Source organism: Lithobates pipiens, unplaced genomic scaffold (genome assembly GCF_037356315.1).
Source record: "Lithobates pipiens isolate NorthernLeopardFrog02 unplaced genomic scaffold, aLitPip1_a1.2 Scaffold_10, whole genome shotgun sequence".
Lineage (NCBI taxonomy): Eukaryota > Metazoa > Chordata > Amphibia > Anura > Ranidae > Lithobates > Lithobates pipiens.
The window spans coordinates 114,993,613-115,014,364 of record NW_027507686.1 but is presented as its reverse complement, the minus strand read 5'-3'; the positions used below and the strand labels follow the sequence as shown (position 1 = coordinate 115,014,364).

At 43.5% G+C, this 20,752-nt stretch overlaps 1 protein-coding gene across 29 annotated transcripts in view; it reads left to right on the top strand.

Moving 5' to 3' along the window:
* Positions 1 to 1,187: 1,187 nt before the first annotated feature.
* The window catches only part of LOC143934091 (neurexin-2-like), a 3,463,823-nt gene continuing 3,444,258 nt past the window's right edge, over positions 1,188 to 20,752 (top strand). For all 29 annotated transcript variants that reach the window (XM_077457482.1, XM_077457436.1, XM_077457661.1 and 26 more), the window contains exon 1: positions 1,188 to 1,338. The gene's annotated coding sequence lies outside the window, so the exon portion shown is untranslated. The remainder of the gene's footprint in view (positions 1,339 to 20,752) is intronic.

Here is a 20,752-nt window from a genome sequence, read left to right as displayed (position 1 = left end):
CTCCCTTATTTTCTGTCCATGACAGATGTCCCCTCGTTGATCAATACACTGGTTCTGCCCTTTGTCACTCTAAGTTACAATTGTGGTCTTATCATGCTCAGCAGCTGACAGGCCTTCTACTTCCCATTTCTACACTTTCTCTGCCTCCCTGTGCAAGTACCTCTCTCCTGCACACCTGCAATGGATACACATAGTGGTGGACAATACTACTCCCGCATTTTCAAGCTGAGAAAAATCTCTGTTGTCAGTGAGCCTGTTACTGTTTAACAGTGATAAGGGATTATTGTCATTTAATGATCAATATTTCATTTTCACTATGTCGTGTCTGTGCATCTGATGGATTGAGACACTGAATAATGGCTTTTCCTCATTGGATTATTTGCCTTGCACTCTACTTTTCTTTATTTTCTCTACTCTTGTGCTAATTTTTACGTTTATATTATTACTAAGAAAGTGAGTGTAGAAACTATCTATCTATCTATCTATCTATCTATCTATCTATCTATCTATCTATCTATCTATCTCACAGCTGTTGTATTCTTTAATATAACATATTCCCTTTCTTACAGAGTCTTGGTGTCTTCCTCATTCTCTATGTTTTCATCTTGCACAGTCTATACTAGATGTTACAATATTAGTGGCAGGTGTCTGCATCTATCATGGGACAGGTTACAGGGTCTCTAAGGATATTGGGCACCGGCTGCCTTGGTGACAGTGTGAGATGTCAATGTGCTGTGTAAATGTGAGAGCAACAATGGGAGGTATTCTGTGAGGAAAGAACAGATTGCTAAGTGTTTAGGCAAAGTGAGTGGCTGAAGCAAAGAGAACAGCAACAGATGCAGTGAAGGAGAGGGACAGAGGGAGTGAATTAAATCAACAGGAAGGAGAAAATGTAAAGGACAGATACAGTGGGATAGATGCTGTGGTAGGAAATTCGTCAAGAGCATAGTAGTGAGAGAGAGAGTATGTGTGTGGTGCGTTCATGATCTTTTTCACCTACTCTTCATATATTTATACTGTTCTATCCATATCCCCAGTCCTATCTTTATATCTTCTCCTCCTTTCTTCCTTTCTCAATCCCTCCCTTTGTCTTCCTCTCCTCTGCCTCTGTCTCTGGTCTGCTAAAGAAGTAGCAGCCTTTTCCCTCCATCCAATCAGAGGTACAAGGCGTGAGTAAGACCTTCAGTGGGTGTGGTCTGTCCTGGTACTGATGCTGGCATATTCTCCATTGCTGTGATACAGGGAGGCAGCAGTGTCGCTTTTTCTGAGCAATACATAGGCCTGCACATACATCTAAAGGATTCATCCCCTTCAGACTGCAGTCCTTCTTTGAATCAGGTACATTTAATAAGAAATGGGGTAGATAATCAAGGATTGCTGTAGTATGGAAAATAAGTATTTTGCCTTATTTGACAGTGTCATGATAAAGGATAGTAGTTTCATTGTTATTTATTGTTTTACTGCAAATAGGCAGGCATGCAAATTATATTGCCTGAGTGGTTCTAGAAAAAAGGTTGAAGAGCTGCTAGTGAAAATTTGTCTGCATTGTCAATTACTAGGCCAAATGCCTAACCAGTCTTAGAACAATTCTGGGATTTTGTATGAAAAATACATTTATTTATTTTTTCAAATAGATATATATGCATAGGAGCTAACAGATTCCCCAGGGTGCAAAAATGAGATAATGTAGCTGAATTCTAATAAAAGCTGCAGGTAATAAAGAAATATAAATAGATTGTGTATATTGTGTTTTCCCCTGTTTTTAAAGGTAATGACATTTTACATTTCAAGAACCTTAAAAGTAATTTGTGCTTAAGAATTCGATCATTATGAACAAGAAAATACTGGCAAAGCCAGCAATATGTAAGTGTTTTTGAAGCCATCTTTGCTTACATCGATTAAGGTGTTATGCTAATTTGTGAGAGCACTGCACAGTTTTAATAGGTAATGAAGACGCTGCATTAAACTCAAAATATTCTAATTGATACCTATTGTCTTGTTGTGAAAGATAATGTGAAATTATACCTATCTAGAATTTGCCTGGATTCCTGCAGTGTGTTTTCAAGTGAGCTGTTTAGGGCTTACTTGCATGATAGCTTGTAGTAATATTGTAGGTAGATGTAGTAATATTTAGAATAGCTACATTACTATATATTTGCAAATTATTTTCGCATCTATTAATCATGTTCACAGTGTAGCGGAAGTAATAAAACATCAAATTACATGAAAGTATTGGGTTATAAAAAAAAAAATTAAGATAAATTATGTGTGACAAGTGGTCCTTTTAAAATTAATTCTTTATGTCAGGGGTCACACATTTATTTTAGCATAACATAACCAAAGTAGATAAGCTAAGGAACCCACTGACACAATTATGTATGCATACATATGTGTACATGCATTTGTATTTAAGTTTGATCCTAATAGTATTATTCTTAGACTATAAGTAGGATAATATATATATATATACATATATATATATATATATATACATATATATATATATATATATATATATATATATATATATATATATATATATATATATATATATATACATACATATATATATATATATATATATATATATATATATATATATATATATATACCAGCTTTTTATGTGTGGCCAGGTCATTATGTTACTGGTGATTACTCTACACCAATTTTATTTTATGGCAGTTTGTAAGGTGAAGTTGTCCAGTTTCCTTACTACTAACTAATCTGCTTATCTGCTACATATTTGTAGTAATTATGATTGAAAAGGAATATGAACTGTTCAACTATTCATATTTCCTTGTAATATTCTTTTTTATGTAGTCTTCCTATTGTTTGCTGTACCCTATAGCACAGAGTGCAGATTAATACATTTGGAAATGTATTAATGAAACTGTAGAATATTTACTTACAATATTATTATATAAATAAGATAAACAGAGAAAATATTCTGGATTAATTTCAGTCCATGTAATGAAATGCATGAAAAGATTTAATTTAACGTTGCTGTTTATTTTTGATGATATAAAAGCTGTTGAATATGGTTTATTGTATGTGCTCTCAATATAAGGACAATGCAGAAAGATAAAGCACAATCGTTTTAATTTGTATGTTTAAGCCATGTTTTTTTTTTCTATTCTATATGACAATATAAATAAATGGTTTTGTGGTTTGCAATGCTATGTACACCATAGAACCTCCTAGCAATCATAGACAGTGCCAAGAGTTGTGTTCAATTATGCTTATAATTGACTTGAATATTGAAAATTAAGCAAATAAGTCACATTTTAACTCTACTCATTGTTCTGTAAAAATGCCAGTAGGTAATTATTTATTAAAAAAATTAAAAGCGATAATTGCTTTATTTATTACACTGGCTGTGACACCAGGGCATGGAAATGTTGCAGCTGTGATGTTTGACAGCCTTTGGTGCAGTTTATAGGGGGAGGCAGCACTGGTAGAGACAGGGAGAGGGAGAAACATACGGAAAAGGGAGAATAGAGAAGGGGGAGGGGAGACACAGACAAACAGGGAGAAACAGACATAGGAGAAAGGTTGGAGAAAGAAAAACCAAGAGACACAGATGCTTTGGGAGGAAAAAAAAAATACAGAATGATATTATAAAAACAAAATAAAAAAGGAGAGAGAAGAGGAAAATACTGCAGGCAAGAAAGACAGATGGAAGCAGTAGGAATAAGGTGGTGACTGAAACAATCAATCTAAAACACCAAAAGGTTGCACATCAAAATACATTCCTATGCATACCGTTTACTGTGCCCACAAATATCCATTAATATGTCCAATGTTGCAATCTGATATTTTTGTCTAGGTATTGTGAGTTCACCTATTGGATATTATATATTTATCATGTCCTCTATCTCTCTGTGGTTGTGAGGTATTTTTGTAAGCAATCATAATTTACACAAACATAAAAATGCAGGTGTAGAGGTTGCGCAGGTCACAAGATTTTGCCACATCTGGTCACGAAGACTAAACATAATTCTTGTACAGTTTATGAAAACACAATTAACCTTTTCATGTATATAAGCATGTATATTACTTGGCATATAATATTTCATTTTCCAAGTTTTACAAAATTATTACGTACGAATTCATGACTGGCAGGCATTTTCTTGTCAAATGTAATTTGAAGGAATATTAACCCACTATAATCACTGTTTATTCAATAAACATTGAATGGAGAAAGCAGTAAGTTCTAAAGACAGTAAGCCTAGCAACCACTTTACAGGTGCCACACCAATACAATAGATACTGATTTGTTGCTATGACTACTGCACTTTTTACTTACCACTTTGCCACTTGGCATATTGAATACGTTTATAATAGTTCTTACAGCTGTGTTCCTTGGTTTTCACTAGAGGTTTTTAATTGTCATTTTATTTGCAGTGCAAGTCAATTGTCACTATGTATCCAGCAAGACTGATAGCAACTCCAGCTGCTAAATCATACCAGGCAGCAAAGTTACATTTTCATGAGTGTGACAGTTAGTGTCAAAAGTTTTATCAATGTGAGTTGTTATCATGAGGGCTGAACTGTAAACTTCTTAACACTAAAATGGAACTTCTCAATCAACATTACTTATTCCTAATCCTTATGCTGCTAGTATTAGTAAATAGATAGGAAGGTATATTATATTTACTTGTTTTAACTTTTTTTTTTTTTTTTTTTCACATTTCTTCAGTTAATTCCTGGTTTCAATGCCTAGGCAAATTATGTCATACAACTCAGGAGTGTTCGGGAGGAGAGGAGGGGCATTCTCAGCTTAGCTCACCCTCTTGCTTTCATGACTCTGCTAAGGGCAGATGGATTCCAGGAAGTAAATGCTGCATAAGGGGGAGGGTGTTTTTAAAAGTGATTTCTCGACAACAAAAAACAAGCATGGAAACATGGATGGAAGAGGCATTTACTTTGAATATCAAAAAATTATTAAATAGCATTTTTGGTTTGTGGTGTTCAGATACAGTGTAGTTCCAGTAGTAGTAGTGTAGTTAAATTGTGGGTGGGCAGACATTTTCTACAATTTGAGTAGAATGGAAATATTTATGTTTTCTTTGTATGTCTCCAGTAATAGCTGCAACAATAAAGACACCAGTTGTAATTAATAATTGGTTTTAATAGGTCATATTAAAGAACTGCTCATTTTTCGAATGCAAACATACCAATATGTTTTAACATTTCTATAACACACACATACTGTGTGTATATGCAGTATATATATGGTACACCCCTCACATTTTTGTCAATATTTTATTATATCTTTTTATGTGACAACACTGAACAAATTATACTTTGCTACAATATAAAGTAGTGAGTGTACAGCATGTATAACAGTGTAAATTTGCTGTCCCCGCAAAATAACTCAACACAGACATTAATGTCCTAACCTGCTGACAACTAAAGTGGTACACCCCTAAGTGAAAATGTCCAAATTGGGCCCAAAGTGTCCATATTTTGTGTGGCCGCCATTATTTTCCAGCACTGCATTAATCCTCTTGGCCATGGAGTTCACCAGAGCTTCACAGGTTGCCACTGGAGTCCTCTTCCCACTCCTCCATGATGACATCACAGAGCTGGTGGATGTTAGAGACCTTGCGCTCCCCCACCATCGGTTTGAGTATGCCCTAGAGCAGTGATGGCGAACCTTGGCACCCCAGATGTTTTGGAACTACATTTCCCATGATGCTCATGCACTCTGCAGTGTAGTTGAGCATCATGGGAAATGTAGTTCCAAAACATCTGGGGTGCCAAGGTTCGCCATCACTGCCCTAGAGGTTCACAATAGGGTTTAGGTCTGGAGACATGCTTGGTGAGTCCATCACATTTATCCTCAGCTTCTTTAGCAAGGCAGTGGTCATTTTGGAGGTGTGTTTGGGGTCATTATCATGTTGGAATATTGCCCTGTGGCCCAGTATCTGAGGGGAGGGGATCATACTCTGCTTCAGTATGTCACAGTACATGTTGGCATTCATGTTTCCCTCAATGAATTGTAGCTCCCCAGTAGCTCCCCAGTGCCGGAAGCACTCATGCAGCCCCAGACCATGACACTCCCACCACCATGCTTGACTGTATTCAAGACACACTTGTCTTTGTACTCCTTACCTGGTTGCCACCACACGCACTTGACACCCTCTGAACCAAATAAGTTTATTTTGGTCTCATCAGACCACAGGACATGGTTCCAGTAACCCATGTCCTTAGTCTGCTTGCCTTCAGCAAACTGTTTGCTGCCTTTTTTGTGCATCATCTTAGAAGAGGCTTCCTTCTGGGATGACAGCCATGCAGAACAATTTGATGCAGTGTGTGACGTATGGTCTGAGCACTGACAGGCTGACTCCCCATCCCTTCAACCTCTGCAGAAATACTGGCAGCACTTATACGTCTATTTTCCAAAGACAACCTCTAGATATGACACTGAGCACGTGCACTCAACATCTTTGGTCGTGAGCATGGTGAGGCCTGTTCTGAGTGGAACCTGTCCTGTTAAACTGCTGTATGGTCTTGGCCACTGGCCACTGTGCTGCAGCTCAGTTTCAGGGTCTTGGCAATCTTCTTATAGCCTAGTCCATCTTTATGTAGAGCAACATATTTTTTTTTAAGATCCTTAGATAATTGTTTGCCATGAGGTGTCATGTTGAACTTCCAGTGACCAGTATGAGAGAGTGAGAGCGATAACACTAAATTTAACACACACGCTCTCCATTCACACCTGAGACCTTGAAACACTAACAAGTCACATGACACCAGGCAGGAAAAATGGCTAATTTGGCCCAATTGGGACATTTTCACTTAGAGGTGTACTCACTTTTGTTTCCAGCAGTTTAGACATTAATGCCTGTGTGTTGAGTTATTTTGAGGGGACAGCAAATTTACACTGTTAGGGCCGGTTCACACTGCGGGCGATGCGAGGCGACACGACTCGCCTCGCCGCTATCTTACAAGTCGCCCCCGTTCTGTACAATGGAACCGTTCTGAGAGGAGCGACTCGAGTCGCTCCGACTCAGAAAAAAGGTTCCTGTACTACTTTCGGGCGACCTCGGGGCGACTTGTATTGACTTCTATACAGAAGTCATCTGCAAGTTGCCGCTGAGGTCGCGGCAGGTCGCGGCGAGGCAAGTCGGTGTCGCCTCGCATCGCCTGCAGTGTGAACCGGCCCTTATACAAACTGTAAACTCAGTACTTTACATTGTAGCAAAGTGTCGTTTCTTCAGTGTTGTCATATGAAAAGATATAATAAAATATTTACAAAAATATGAGGGGTGTACTCACTTCTATGAGATACTGTATATGTACACACATACAGACTATATTACCAGAAGTATTGGGACTCTTTTACACACACTGGCATCTCAGTCTTAGTCCATAGGGTTCAATCTTGAGTTGGCCCACCCGTTGGTCCACCCTTTGCAGCTATAACAGCTTCAACTCTTCTAGGAAGGCTGTCTACAAGGTTTAGAAGTGTGTCTATGGGAATCTTTGACCATGCTTCCAGAAGCGCATTTGTGATGTTAGGCACTGATTTGGACGAGAAGGCCTGGCTTGCAGTCTCCACACTAATTCATCCCAGAGGTGTTTTATCTGGTTGAGGTCAGGACTCTGTGCAGGCCAGTCAAGTTCCTCCACCCCAAACTCACTCATCCATGTATTTATGGACCTTGCTTTGTGCACTGGTCCAAATTATTTGGTGGAGGAGGGATTATAGTGTGGGGGATTATCCCCATAGACACACTCCTAAACCTTGTGGACAGCCTTTCCAGAAGAATTGAAACTGTTATAGCTGTAAAGGGTGGGCCAACTCAATATTGAACCCCACGGATGAAGCCTGGGATGCTATTATCATGTGCGTGTAAAGGCAGGTGTCCCAATAGTTTTCGTAATATAGGGTGTCCGTGTGTTTGTATATGTGTATGTATATATATATATATATATATATATATATATATATATATATATATATATGTATATATATATATATATATATAAAAGAAAGTTCAGAGTATTGCTGCACAAAAATGTATTGAAATGAAAAACATACAAAATAAATACAAAAATGTATCAAAAACGTTCCATTATATAGTTACAAGTCCGGGCTATATTGATGGCTCCTTTCTTCAGACTGGAACATATCACAATTGAGTATTCTTTTCACATCATTTATAAGAATGCATAATTGAAATCAATTGTATTAACAAGATCATTATCCATTACGGATGAGCCAAATAACCCCCGGTTTGGTTCGCAGCACAACATGCAAAAAGGCAAACAATTTGTTTGAACACGCGAACACCGTTAAAGTCTATGGGACACTAACGTGTAAAATCAAAAGTGCTAATTTTAAAGGCTTATATGCAAGTTATTGCCATAAAAAGTGTCTGGGGACCTGATTCCTGCCTCAGGACACATGTATCAATGCAAAAAAAAGTTTTAAAAACATCTGTTTTTGCGGGAGCAGTGATTTTAATAATGCTTAAAGCGTTAGTAAACCCGCAGATTTTTATTTTTATTTTTTTAAACCTGTAAAGCAAAAGGCATATTGAGCTAGTGTGTACTGCATACTAGCTCATTATGAAATACTTACCTTAGAATGAGGCGTCGGCAGGTGATCTTGGTCTTCCAGGAATGCGTGCGGGAGACTTCTTTCCAGCTGGGAAATTCAGAGCGCATTGCGCCGCTGAAGTCAGCAGCTGTATGCAAGGGGAATATCTCCTAAACCATACAGGTTTAAGAGATATTCTTTTTATAGGCTTACCTGTAGGTCAAAGTAAAAAAATTACTTTACTACCGCTTTAAAGTGAAACAATAAAAATGAAATATTCCTTTAAATATCTGGGGGGGTTCCTTAGTATGCCTGTAAAGTAGCGCATATCTCCTATGTTTATAACAGTGCCACAGCAAAATTACATTTCTAAAGGAAAAAATTTAATTCAAAACCACTCGTAGCTGTAATGTATTCTTGGGTCCCGGCCATATAGGTAAAAAATACCAAGTAAAATGACATGGATGTCCCTCCCAAAAGCCATACCAGGCCCTTCAGGTCTAGTATGGATATTAAGGGGAACCCCGCACCCAATTTGTTTTTTAAATGGTGGGGGGGGGTCACCCAGGCTCTATATACTCTGAACAGCATTATATAGACTATACCGCCTACCCTATATACTCTGCAGACAATTGAGCCTTAGGTGTTGTAGGTACCAGAACACTGTAAGCCCTCACAGTTACTCTTGTTGGATGCAGTAACAGGCCCTTCTGTGAAATATTATATCAAGAACTGTAATTACATGCCCCTGTTAAACAGAGGCAGAAAGATTGGGCCTTGGGTGGTGGTGGTGCCACAACACTGTAACCCCTCACAGATACTCCTGTTGGGTGCTGGAATGGGCCCTGCTGTGAAATATTACCTCAAAAGCTGTAATTACATGCCCCTGTTAAACAGGGGCAGAAAAATTGGACCTTGGGTGGTGGTGGTGCCACAACACCGTAACCCCTCCCAGATACTCTTGTTGGGTGCAGGAACGGGCCCTGCTGTAAAACATGACTGCCAGTTGCTTGTCCTTCTGTGGCACCCCCTCACCAGGCCGTCAGTCATGGCTGCTCCAACTCAGACGACACCACTCAACCTTACACGCTGATACCCATCTCCCAATGCCAGTTAAACCTTGGTTAACTGGCATCAACCAAGGGTACCATACCGAGATGGTTCCCCACTTCAGCCACATTATTCTTAATTCCTAATGCCTCCAAAGATCCCCAACTGCCAACACACACATATATTTGGCATATAAATGATCAGAAATACAAAATAATAAATACCATGCTCCACAGTCCAGTTCATTGTCAGTCGCACTCGCGGCACACTGATTCGTGCCTCTGTCATGGCAAATCATTTCACTCATTTCACTGTCATGCATCACGTTCCGATTCTAATCCAGTCGCATCCGCAATGCACTGATTCGTTCCGGTGTGCCCCAGTTATTTTTTAGGCCTCATTTCAGTACATGCTCCAGAGTCTGATTCATTGTCAGTTGCAGTTTGCGACACACTGATTCATGCCTCTGTCATGGCAAATCATTTCACTCACATATCACATTCTGATTCAAATCCAGTCGCATCTGGGATGCACCGATTCGTTCTGGTGTGCCTCAGTTGTTTTTTGGCCTCATTTCAATACATGCTTCAGAGTCTGGTTCGTTGTCAGTTGCAGTTTGCGGCACACCGATTCATGCCTCTGTCATGGCAAATCATTTTACTCACGTATCACATTCTGATTCAAATCCAGTTGCATCCGGGATGCACCGATTCGTTCTGGTGTGTCTCAGTTGTTTTTTGGTCTCATTTCAGTACATTCTCCAGAGTCCAGTTTGTTGTCAGTCGCAGCAGCGGAGCAACTGTTTCGTGCCTCTATCATGGCAAATCATTTCACTCATGTATCACGTTCCGATTCGAATCCAGTCGCATCCGGGATGCACCAATTCGTCCCGGCGTGCCCCAGTTGTTTTTTGCCCTAATTTCAGTACATGCTCCAGAGTATGGTTCGTTGTCAGTTGCAGCCTTGGCACGATCACTTCATGCCGCTGTCATGACAAATCATTTCACTCATTTCACTGTCACATACCACGCTCCGACTCAAACCCAGTAGCATCTGCGATGCACAGATTCATACTGGTGTGCCCCAGTTGGCTTGGCATCATTTCATTCTGTGCTCCACAGTCCGACTTGTTGGTTATCGCAGTCACGGCACACCGATTTGTGCCTCTATCATGGCTTAACATTTCACTCCATTCATTTCGCGCACCTGTTGCTTTGAGTTGAATCCACTCAAACCAACAAAGCACCAATTACATGCTCCAGAGTCCGGTTTGTTGTCAATCACAGTTTGCGGCACACTGATTCATGCCTCTGTCATGGGAGAGTTAGCCCTATTGGGCTTATTAAGGGCAAGTTCTCAAATAAAGTCTGTTTGGTGTACGACCTGTCTGCACCTCATTCTTCCCATATTCCAAGCCTGAATTCCCTAATTCCCTCAGAGGAGTTCTCCCTGAATTATGCTTCTGTAGACATGGTAATTCAGGCAGTTATCAAAGCAGGCGCAGGTGCCTGGCTCTCCAAGGCTGACATTTCGGGGGCTTTTAAGCTTCTGCCTATCCATCCATCCCTCTGGTGCTGGCACGGCTTTAAGTGGAAAGAGTCGTACAACTTTGCTACCAAACTGACTTTTGGCTCTAAGAGTAGCCCCTGGCTCTTTCAACACTTTTGCACAGTCCCTCACCTGTAGGGATGAGCCGAACACCCCCCGGTTCGGTTCGCACCAGAACTTTCGAACGGACCGAAAATTCGTATGAACTTTAGAACCCCATTGAAGTCTATGGGACTCGAACGTTCAAAATAAAAAGTGATAATTTTAATGGCTAATATGCAAGATATTGTCCTAAAAAGGGGACATAGGTCAATGCCTAAAATGTTTTGAAAAATGGCCGTTTTTTTGGGAGCACTGATTTTAATGATGATTAAAGTGAAAAAAAAGTGAAATATTCCTTTAAATATCGTGCCTGGGGGGTGTCTATAGTATGCCTGTGAAGTGCCATGTCTTTCCCGTGTTTAGAACAGTCCCTGCACAAAATGACATTTAACGGAAAAAAGTCATTTAAAACTGCTTGCGGTTTTAATGTAATATCTGGTTCCGGCAATATGGATGAAAATCATTGAGAAAAATGGCATGGGTAGCCCCCCCTGCCCATTACCAGCCCCTTTGGGTCTTGTACGGATATTAAGGGGAACCCAATCCATATTAAAAAAAGGAAAGGCGTGGGGCCCCCAGGCCCTATATACTCAGAACAGCAGTATACGGGCGGTGCAAACAGGACAGGGACTATGTAGGTTTGTTGTGTTAAGTAGAATCTGTTTGTAATTTTCTTTTTTAACCAAAAGATTTTTATTAAGTTTTGCATGTTACAAGTATCAAAAACAGGAAAATAGGTAGCATTGTAGTACACAATTATGACAGTAATCTGCATACGCTTAAACTTGGAACTAAGGCCGCGTACACACGGGCGGACTGTTCGCCCAACCTTGTCCGCTGAACAGTGTTTGGGCGGACAGTCCGCTCGTGTGTGGGCTTTCAGCGGACAGTTTCAGCGGACAGTTGGACGGACAAAGTCTTTCGGAAATTCCGAAAAACTGTCCGCTGAAACTGTGTTTGAGCGAACAGTCCGCCCGTGTGTGGGCTTGTCCGCTGTACTTTCGAAATGAGCGGACTGTTCCCGCTCGGAAAGTCCGCCCATTTCGAGCGCGTGTACAGGTAGGCGGGGCCCGCGAAGGAGACGTCGCGGGCTCCGTCGCCTGGAATGGGCTTAAAGGGGAACCCCAACGCCGAAAAAAATCGGCGTGGGGGTTCCCCCCAAGTCCACACCAGACCCTTGTCCGAGCACGCTACCCGGCCGGCCAGGAAAGGGGGGCGAGCGAGCGCGCCCCCCCTCCTGAGCCGTACCAGGCCGCGTGCCCTCAACATGGGGGGGTGCCTTGGGGAAGGGGGGGGCCTCGCGGCCCCCCCACCCCAAAGCACCTTGTCCCCATGTTGATGAGGACAAGGGCCTCTTCCCGACAACCCTGGCCGTTGGTTGTCGGGGTCTGCGGGCGGGGGGCTTATCGGAATCCGGGAGCCCCCTTTAAGAAGGGGGCCCCCGGATACCGGCCCCCCACCCTATGTGAATGAGTATGGGGTACAATGTACCCCTACCCATTCACCTGTGAAATAAAGTACAAATAAAAACACAACACAGGGGAAAAAAATATTTTATTGCACAGCCGGGGGTCTTCCGTCTTCGGGGGTCTTCTCGCCGGACTCCTCCGCTATGTGTGTGTAGCTCTTTTGCTAGCGGAGGAGTCCGGCTTTCTTCCTCCCCGCCGCCGGCCTCTTCTCCCGACTTCGGGGGTCTTGTCCCCCTCTTCGGTTCTTCTGCCGGGCCACCGCGCCTGGTCCGGTGGCCCGGTCTTCTGTCGCCGTCTTCCGTTCTTCTGTCGCCGCCTTCGGTTCTTCTGCCGGGCCACCGCGCCTTCTTGTAGCTCTTTTACAGGCGGTGGCCCGGTCTTCTGTCGCCGTCGCCGCCTTCCGTTCGTGTTCTTCTTCTTCTTCTTCTTCTTCTTCTTCCAGGAGATGTTGACACGTCGCTCCCTCCGTCCGGAATGCCAGAGCCGCCCTGCGTTGCCACTTATATAGTGACAATGGGGCGGGGTCACATGGTATATGTCACATGGGTTGGTCACATGGGTTGATGTCACAATGTGACATCAACCCATGTGACCAACCCATGTGACATATACCATGTGACCCCGCCCCATTGTCACTATATAAGTGGCAACGCAGGGCGGCTCTGGCATTCCGGCCGGAGGGAGCGACGTGTCAACATCTCCTGGAAGAAGAAGAAGAAGAAGAAGAACACGAACGGAAGGCGGCGACGGCGACAGAAGACCGGGCCACCGCCTGTAAAAGAGCTACAAGAAGGCGCGGTGGCCCGGCAGAAGAACCGAAGGCGGCGACAGAAGAACGGAAGACGGCGACAGAAGACCGGGCCACCGGACCAGGCGCGGTGGCCCGGCAGAAGAACCGAAGAGGGGGACAAGACCCCCGAAGTCGGGAGAAGAGGCCGGCGGCGGGGAGGAAGAAAGCCGGACTCCTCCGCTAGCAAAAGAGCTACACACACATAGCGGAGGAGTCCGGCGAGAAGACCCCCGAAGACGGAAGACCCCCGGCTGTGCAATAAAATATTTTTTTCCCCTGTGTTGTGTTTTTATTTGTACTTTATTTCACAGGTGAATGGGTAGGGGTACATTGTACCCCATACTCATTCACATAGGGTGGGGGGCCGGTATCCGGGGGCCCCCTTCTTAAAGGGGGCTCCCGGATTCCGATAAGCCCCCCGCCCGCAGACCCCGACAACCAACGGCCAGGGTTGTCGGGAAGAGGCCCTTGTCCTCATCAACATGGGGACAAGGTGCTTTGGGGTGGGGGGGCCGCGAGGCCCCCCCCTTCCCCAAGGCACCCCCCCCATGTTGAGGGCACGCGGCCTGGTACGGCTCAGGAGGGGGGGCGCGCTCGCTCGCCCCCCTTTCCTGGCCGGCCGGGTAGCGTGCTCGGACAAGGGTCTGGTGTGGACTTGGGGGGAACCCCCACGCCGATTTTTTTCGGCGTTGGGGTTCCCCTTTAAGCCCATTCCAGGCGGCGGAGCCCGCGACGTATCCTTCGCGGGCCCCGCCTACCTGTACACGCGCTCGAAGTGGGCGGATTTGCCTCCTCCTTACGTGGGCGAGTCCGTTCATTTCAAAAGTTGAGCGAACTGTTTGCCCAACCTTGTTCGTCAAACAGTCCGCTCGTGTGTGGGCAAGTCCGCTCATGCAAATTTTGAGCGGACTGTTTGACAAACTGTTTGCCGAACAAGGTTGGGCGAACAGTCCGCGCGTGTGTACGCGGCCTCAGACTTCACAGTAGAGGTACTTAAGATTATATAAGTACATGGCCTCCTGGGAGGCAGTGCTCGTCACCCCAATTGGGTTCACACTGTGATCAGGCTCAGATCCAGAGTAAGAATGGAAAAAGTAGCTCCCCTAGACCTTAATGAGGGTCTAGGGTGGTAGTTCTGGGGTGCTAACGTTCCCGTATCCATCCGTAAACCTTAATAAGTTTAGCTAATTACAACAAAACCTTTCAAAAAGCATAGGGAAAACAGTAAATAAGTAAATCCAAAAAACAGTGATATGTTTTCAGCTCTTGACACTACCCCTGGATCAAAGTGGGGGAGACTGCGCCTACCGCACCCCCTAGGGAGTGCTCTGGCATTGCAGTCACCTCCAGATAATTAAGTACTCACTCCAGATATAGATTGGTTTAGAATTTAAGGCAACTTTATATGTTCAACAAGGAGATATCTGACCTAGATCACAAATGTGGAGAGGCATATTTAGAAGAATCCCAGGTCTCCCAGTATTTGTGGAAACCCGGAGCTCTTCCCTCTTTATATGCTAATAGCTTTTCCATGAGAAATTGATTGTTCACTCTGGCTACTACCACCTCTAGGGAAGGTGGTGTAGGAGACCGCCATTGTGTCGCCAATGAAATGCGGGCAGCATATAAGATATTAACCACTATTTTTCGCAGTATTGGGGGAAACTGTTCAATAGAAATGCTGAGTAGTGCTAAGCTCGGTTCAAGGGTAAATCTAGATTGTGTAATTTCCCTAAGTAAGGATTCTATTTTTCTCCAGTATGGGGTTATAGCTTCGCAGCTCCATAAAGTATGGAGAAGGCTCCCAGTGTGTTGGCAGTTCCTCCAACACAGTGGAGTTATATCCGGGTGCATCTTATGGAGGCGCAGTGGTGTTAGATACCATCGGTGAAGTATCTTTTGGGCATTATCCCAATGCTCTATGCAGGCAGAGGATTTCCCGTTATACTTAATTACAATGTGCCATTGCGAGGTTGAGTATTCTTTCCTCAATTCTTGTTCCCATTGCAACATACAGGGCAATTTGGAGTTCAAATAGAGAGGGTTTGTTAGTTTATAAAAGAGCGAAATCCCCTTCCTGCAATTAGAACGTTTGTTAAGGAGGTAATCCCAAAGTGCTTGGGGGATTTCCACTGGTTTAGTCACGTTGGACATGCTATAATGCTTAATTTGATATAGTTTGTATATGTCTGCAATCTCTCTCTCCCTTTCAGAGGGTGCAAGGAAGTAATTGCCCGTTCGCTTCCACTGGTGGGTTGATAAGTTGGGTATGAGGTATTGATAGCTTGCTAGGGGAATTTGCAATGTGCACATTGGTGTATCAGTGGCTTTCCTCTGAGTTAATTCCGACCACGCCTTAAGTGTGGCTTGCACAGTAGGGTAGTTTGGGGCAACAGGTTTGTGGTAAATGCTGGCCGCCATAGCCAGAGCTGGGAGGTTGTGTCCAGGGGTGATAGCACACTCTATATCCGACCATCTGTTGTCGGATTGACATGAGAACCAGTATTTCATTTGGTCCAAAACTGTTGCTTGGTAATATGTGTGTGCATTAGGAAGTCCCATCCCGCCAAGGTATTTGGGTTTGTAAAGTTGTGCTAGAGCTATTCTATGTTTTTTACCCGCCCAAATAAAATTTTTCAAAGTTTTGGCTAATTGAGCGAAGAACTTGTGGGGTACAGGGACTGGTAAAGTCCTGAAATGATATAGTAGCTTAGGCAGAATTTGCATTTGGTATGCAGCTATCCTCCCCACCCATGAGAGTTGCACATTAGCTATTTGGCTCATTTCATCCGCTAGTCTGTTCAGCAAGGGAGGGTAGTTGTGGAGGTATGTGTCAGCAGATGAGGGGGACAGCTGCACCCCCAAATAGGTGATAGAGGGTGGGTTCCAGTTACAGGGGAAGATATGTTTAAGTTTATTTTGAATGTTGGGTGGCATATTGAGCCCCAGTGCATAGCATTTATTGGTATTAACCTTGTAGTAGGATACTTTCCCGAAATTATTTATCAGAGTTTGAATGGATGTAAGGGATGAAGTAGGGTCTGTGACGGTGAGAATGACATCGTCAGCAAATAAGCCTATTTTATGAGTCTCCGATCCTACTTTAATGCCTTTTATGGCTTCAGTGTTTCTACTACTCTCTGCTAATGGCTCTATGACGAGCAAGAAGATAATGGGGGACAGCGGGCATCCTTGTCTAGTGCCATTAGTAAGATTAAAAGGGTCAGAGAGGAGGCCTGAATTGTAAACTCTTGCCGACGGTTGGGAATATAAGGACATTATAGCTGTATGAATTTGGCCTGACAGCCCGAATTTTTGTAGGGTCTTAGATAGATATGGCCAGTTCACCCTATCAAATGCCTTTTCTGCATCTAAGGCTAGAAAGACGCTAGGGAGTTTGTTAAGTTCGGTGTATCGTAGGAGGTTGAGCATCCTTCTTGTCCCATCCGGGGCTTGCCTGCCTTTAACAAAGCCCACTTGATCTAATCCCAGGAGGGTGGGGGTAATATTCATCAGTCTGTTTGCGAGCACTTTGGCATAAATTTTATGATCTGAGTTCAAGAGTGAGATTGGCCTAAAATTCTGGGGGAGGGAGTTATCCTTGCCTGGTTTCGGGATCGTAACTATGATTGCTTGTAGCATTTCCTTTGGGAAGGAGCCTGTGGAAATAGCAGAGTTGAAGACATCCGTTAGTTTAGGGGTTAGAACCGTCGTAAGCGCTTTGTAATATTCGGCCGAGAAGCCCCTGGGGATTTATGCATGGGTAACGATTTGATTACTGTGGTCACTACCTCGCAAGTAAGGGGGGAATTTAACGTGAGTAGGGTGGAGGTATCGATTTTGGGCAATTTAAGATCGTGAAGGAATTTATCAATTTCCGTTTCAGAGGGCTGATGAGTATCAGGGTCCTGACTGAGATTGTATAATGAGTGATAGTAATCTTTAAACGTGTTCGCTATTTCTTTAGGGTTACGGAAAATCTGTTGTGATTTATGATGTCGGATGAAGGGTAGATTAGTCTTAGCCTGTCTCTTCTTAAGTTTGTGGGCCAGGAGTTTACTTGCCCTGTTATTTAGTGAATAGTAGGATAATTTCATTCGTTTAAAGTAAATGTTGTGGTCTACTTTAAGTTCTTGCCGTAGCTCTTCACGACATTTAGTAAGTTGTTGGAGTAGGCTAGGGGAGGTGGAAGTTGGGTTTTTGTGTAGACTCTCCAATTCAGCAATCTTTTTGTGGAGCTGTGTTATACTGTGTTTTTTTTTTTTTTTTTACGTTCTCTCGAAGCTATCTGTATGAGGACGCCTCGGGTAAAAGCCTTGTGAGCGCACCATATCATGGCCAGGGAGCACTCCTCACTAGTATTTAGATGAAAGAACTCCTTAACCTTTGCCTCTATCTCGTCCCTAATAGAGGGGCGAGACAGAAGAAAGGTATTATTACGCCAGAGAGGTCTACTAGTAGTTTTATTGATGTCCACAACCTCAATTGTCACTGGAGCGTGGTCTGACCAAGTGATGCTATGGACATCTGATTTAACAACATTTTGTAAAATATGCATATCCGTGAGAAAATAATCAATCCTTGAGTAGCTATCATGTACTGTAGAGTAATACATGTAGTCCTTTTCAGTGACCCTGGTGCATCGCCAGGGGTCAAAAAGTCTTTCCTCATGACAAAAGTTGTCTAGGCAAGGACGCTGCCTGAGGGCCACAGAGGAGGAATCAAGATCAGCATTAAGCACTACATTAAAATCACCACAAATTATTAGACAACCTTTCTGCATTGCTTTTGCCCTGTGCACCACTTTACGGATAAAGTGTATAGACTTAGTATTTGGTGCATAGAGGTTTACCAATGTATATACAGAGTTATTAATTTCAGCAATCAAGATAATATACCGACCGCGGGGGTCAATGTGTTCCTGCAACAGAGAAAAGGCAACAGTGTCCTTCACAGCGATCATTACACCATTTTTTTTTCTTCTGATCATTTTCAGTAAATACATGGTGGAATTTTCTATGTGTGCATCTAGGTGAATTGGCACTGGGAAAATGGGTTTCTTGCACACATAGAATATCACAGTGCATGTCGATAGCAGATTTCCAGAGTGTCCTACGTTTGTGGGGGCTATTAAGGCCTCTCACATTGTGAGACATAAGCTTAATGTTCATTCCAAGGTAGGTGAGCTAATCGTTGCCATCCAAGAGTAAGAGGTAGAAGTGAAGCCAGGAAGTCATTAATGATGATCAGGGGAGTAGTGAGTGTAAGCATCTCTGACAGAGATGGTTGGGGAACGAGAAACTGGGAGTGGGACCTTACACGGTCAACAAATAACTGGGTAGGAACATCCGTAGGGAGGTCCAGTGAACTGGATACAGGGTTCATCCTGCAAATGTGGAAGGGGGGGAAAGAAACGAACACAAATAGCCATTCAGCAGGTGTTTAAATGAACCAATGCCTGATTAGGCAACTTCAGTAGTACAGGCACTTGGGTGACAGATTGTAGAAAGGATGAGAGAGGAGGGCGGAAGAAGGTCTCAGCAATATGATACCAGTCTTGTACTTATCTGTTCTGTCTGTGGTGCCGATGGTAGTTCCTTTTGTCCTCCAGGGGGTCCGGGTCCGCCGCTTCTCCATTGATTGGAAGAAGGCGCCACTTCTTGAGTAGTTCCATACCTTTTTCTATGGAAGCAGTCACAAGCGATTCATTATTCATTTCCAAAAGGAGCTTGGCTGGAAATCCGCGTTTGTACAAAATCTTATGATTACGCAATATCTTGGTGATGGGGACTAGGTTATGTCTAGCCGTAAGCGTAGCTTGTGATAGGTCAGCGTAAAGAGCAATCCCTGTGAAGGGATCCGGGAGTGACGGATGTTGTCTAGCATATCGCATTAGTTTATCCTTCACGTGGAAGAAGTGGATTCTTGCTATAACATCCCTGGGGACTTGCTCAGATAAAAAGGAGGGTTTGGGCAGCCTGTGCGCTCTGTCAATGATAAGATCTGCAGGCCACAGCTCTGGGAGGGCAGTAGACATAAGCATTTGAAGATAGGCAGTAAGTTCAGATGGTTTAATAGTCTCTGGGACTCCTCTAAACTTCACATTGTTTCTGCGTGCCCTGTCTTCGATATCCGCCATTTTTATGATCCTCAACATCAAAATGAGCATTAACAAGTTCATTATGTGCTAAAGTGAATTCCTCCATTTTGCGTTCCACATATGTTACTCTCGCTTTAACTGCAGATAGCTCTGTCTTAGTGGAGCGTACAAATGTAGCCATATCTTGTTGCAGGGCCCCCCTTAGAGTTTGTAACATCTCCTTCATAGTGGTGTCCAAGATGGGCGGCTCTGATGTGGGGAAAGTATCTAACTGCTGTGTAGATATGGAGGATTCCTCCATGCTAGCCCCCTCTGCTTCTGTATCAGCCTGGGTGTTCCCATCCTCCCCTATTCTTTGTTTTTGCTTGACCGGGCTCACAGATGGGGAGGGGGGCATTGGGGAAAGAGAGGAGCATGACTCACCCAGGTCTGGCTGATCTGTGTGGGCTGCTTGTCCAGGGGAGGCCGCTGCACTGTGTGCATCGCGGATGCCATCTTGGGCCTCTCTGCTCGCCGCTGGAGGAAAGAAATTGGTCAGCTTACGTGGCCCCTGTATAATTTGTTTTGCCGTCCGTCTTTTTTCATCTCACTTCCTGTTGTCTCCTTCCATTTTCAAGTAGGAGACATTTGTAAGTTGAATGTTTGAAAGTAGGTGCCTGCCCTATATGCTCTGCAGAAATGGCAGAACAAGGTGTTGGTGCTGCCACAACATTGTAAGCCCTCAAAGTGACTCTTGGTGGGCGCTGGAGCGCCCTGCTGTGAACGATTATATCAAGAATTGTAATTACATGCCATTGTTGAACAGTGGTAGTAAAATTGGACCTTTGGTGGTTGTGGTTCTGGTGGTGCTGGTGCCACAACACTATAAGTCCTCACAGTTACTCTGGGTGGGCACAGGAACGGGCCCTGCTGTGAAATACTATATCAAGAATTGTAATTACATGCCCCTGTTAAACAGAGGCTGAAAAATTGGGCCTTAGGCACTGGTGCTGGTGCCACAACACTGCAACATCTCCCATATACTCTATTTGTAGTGCAGGAATGAGCCCTGCTGCAAAGCATTGCATCAAAAATTGTAATTAAATGCCCCTGTTAAACAGGGGCTGAAAAATTGGGCTGGTGGCATCACCCAGAACCAAAAA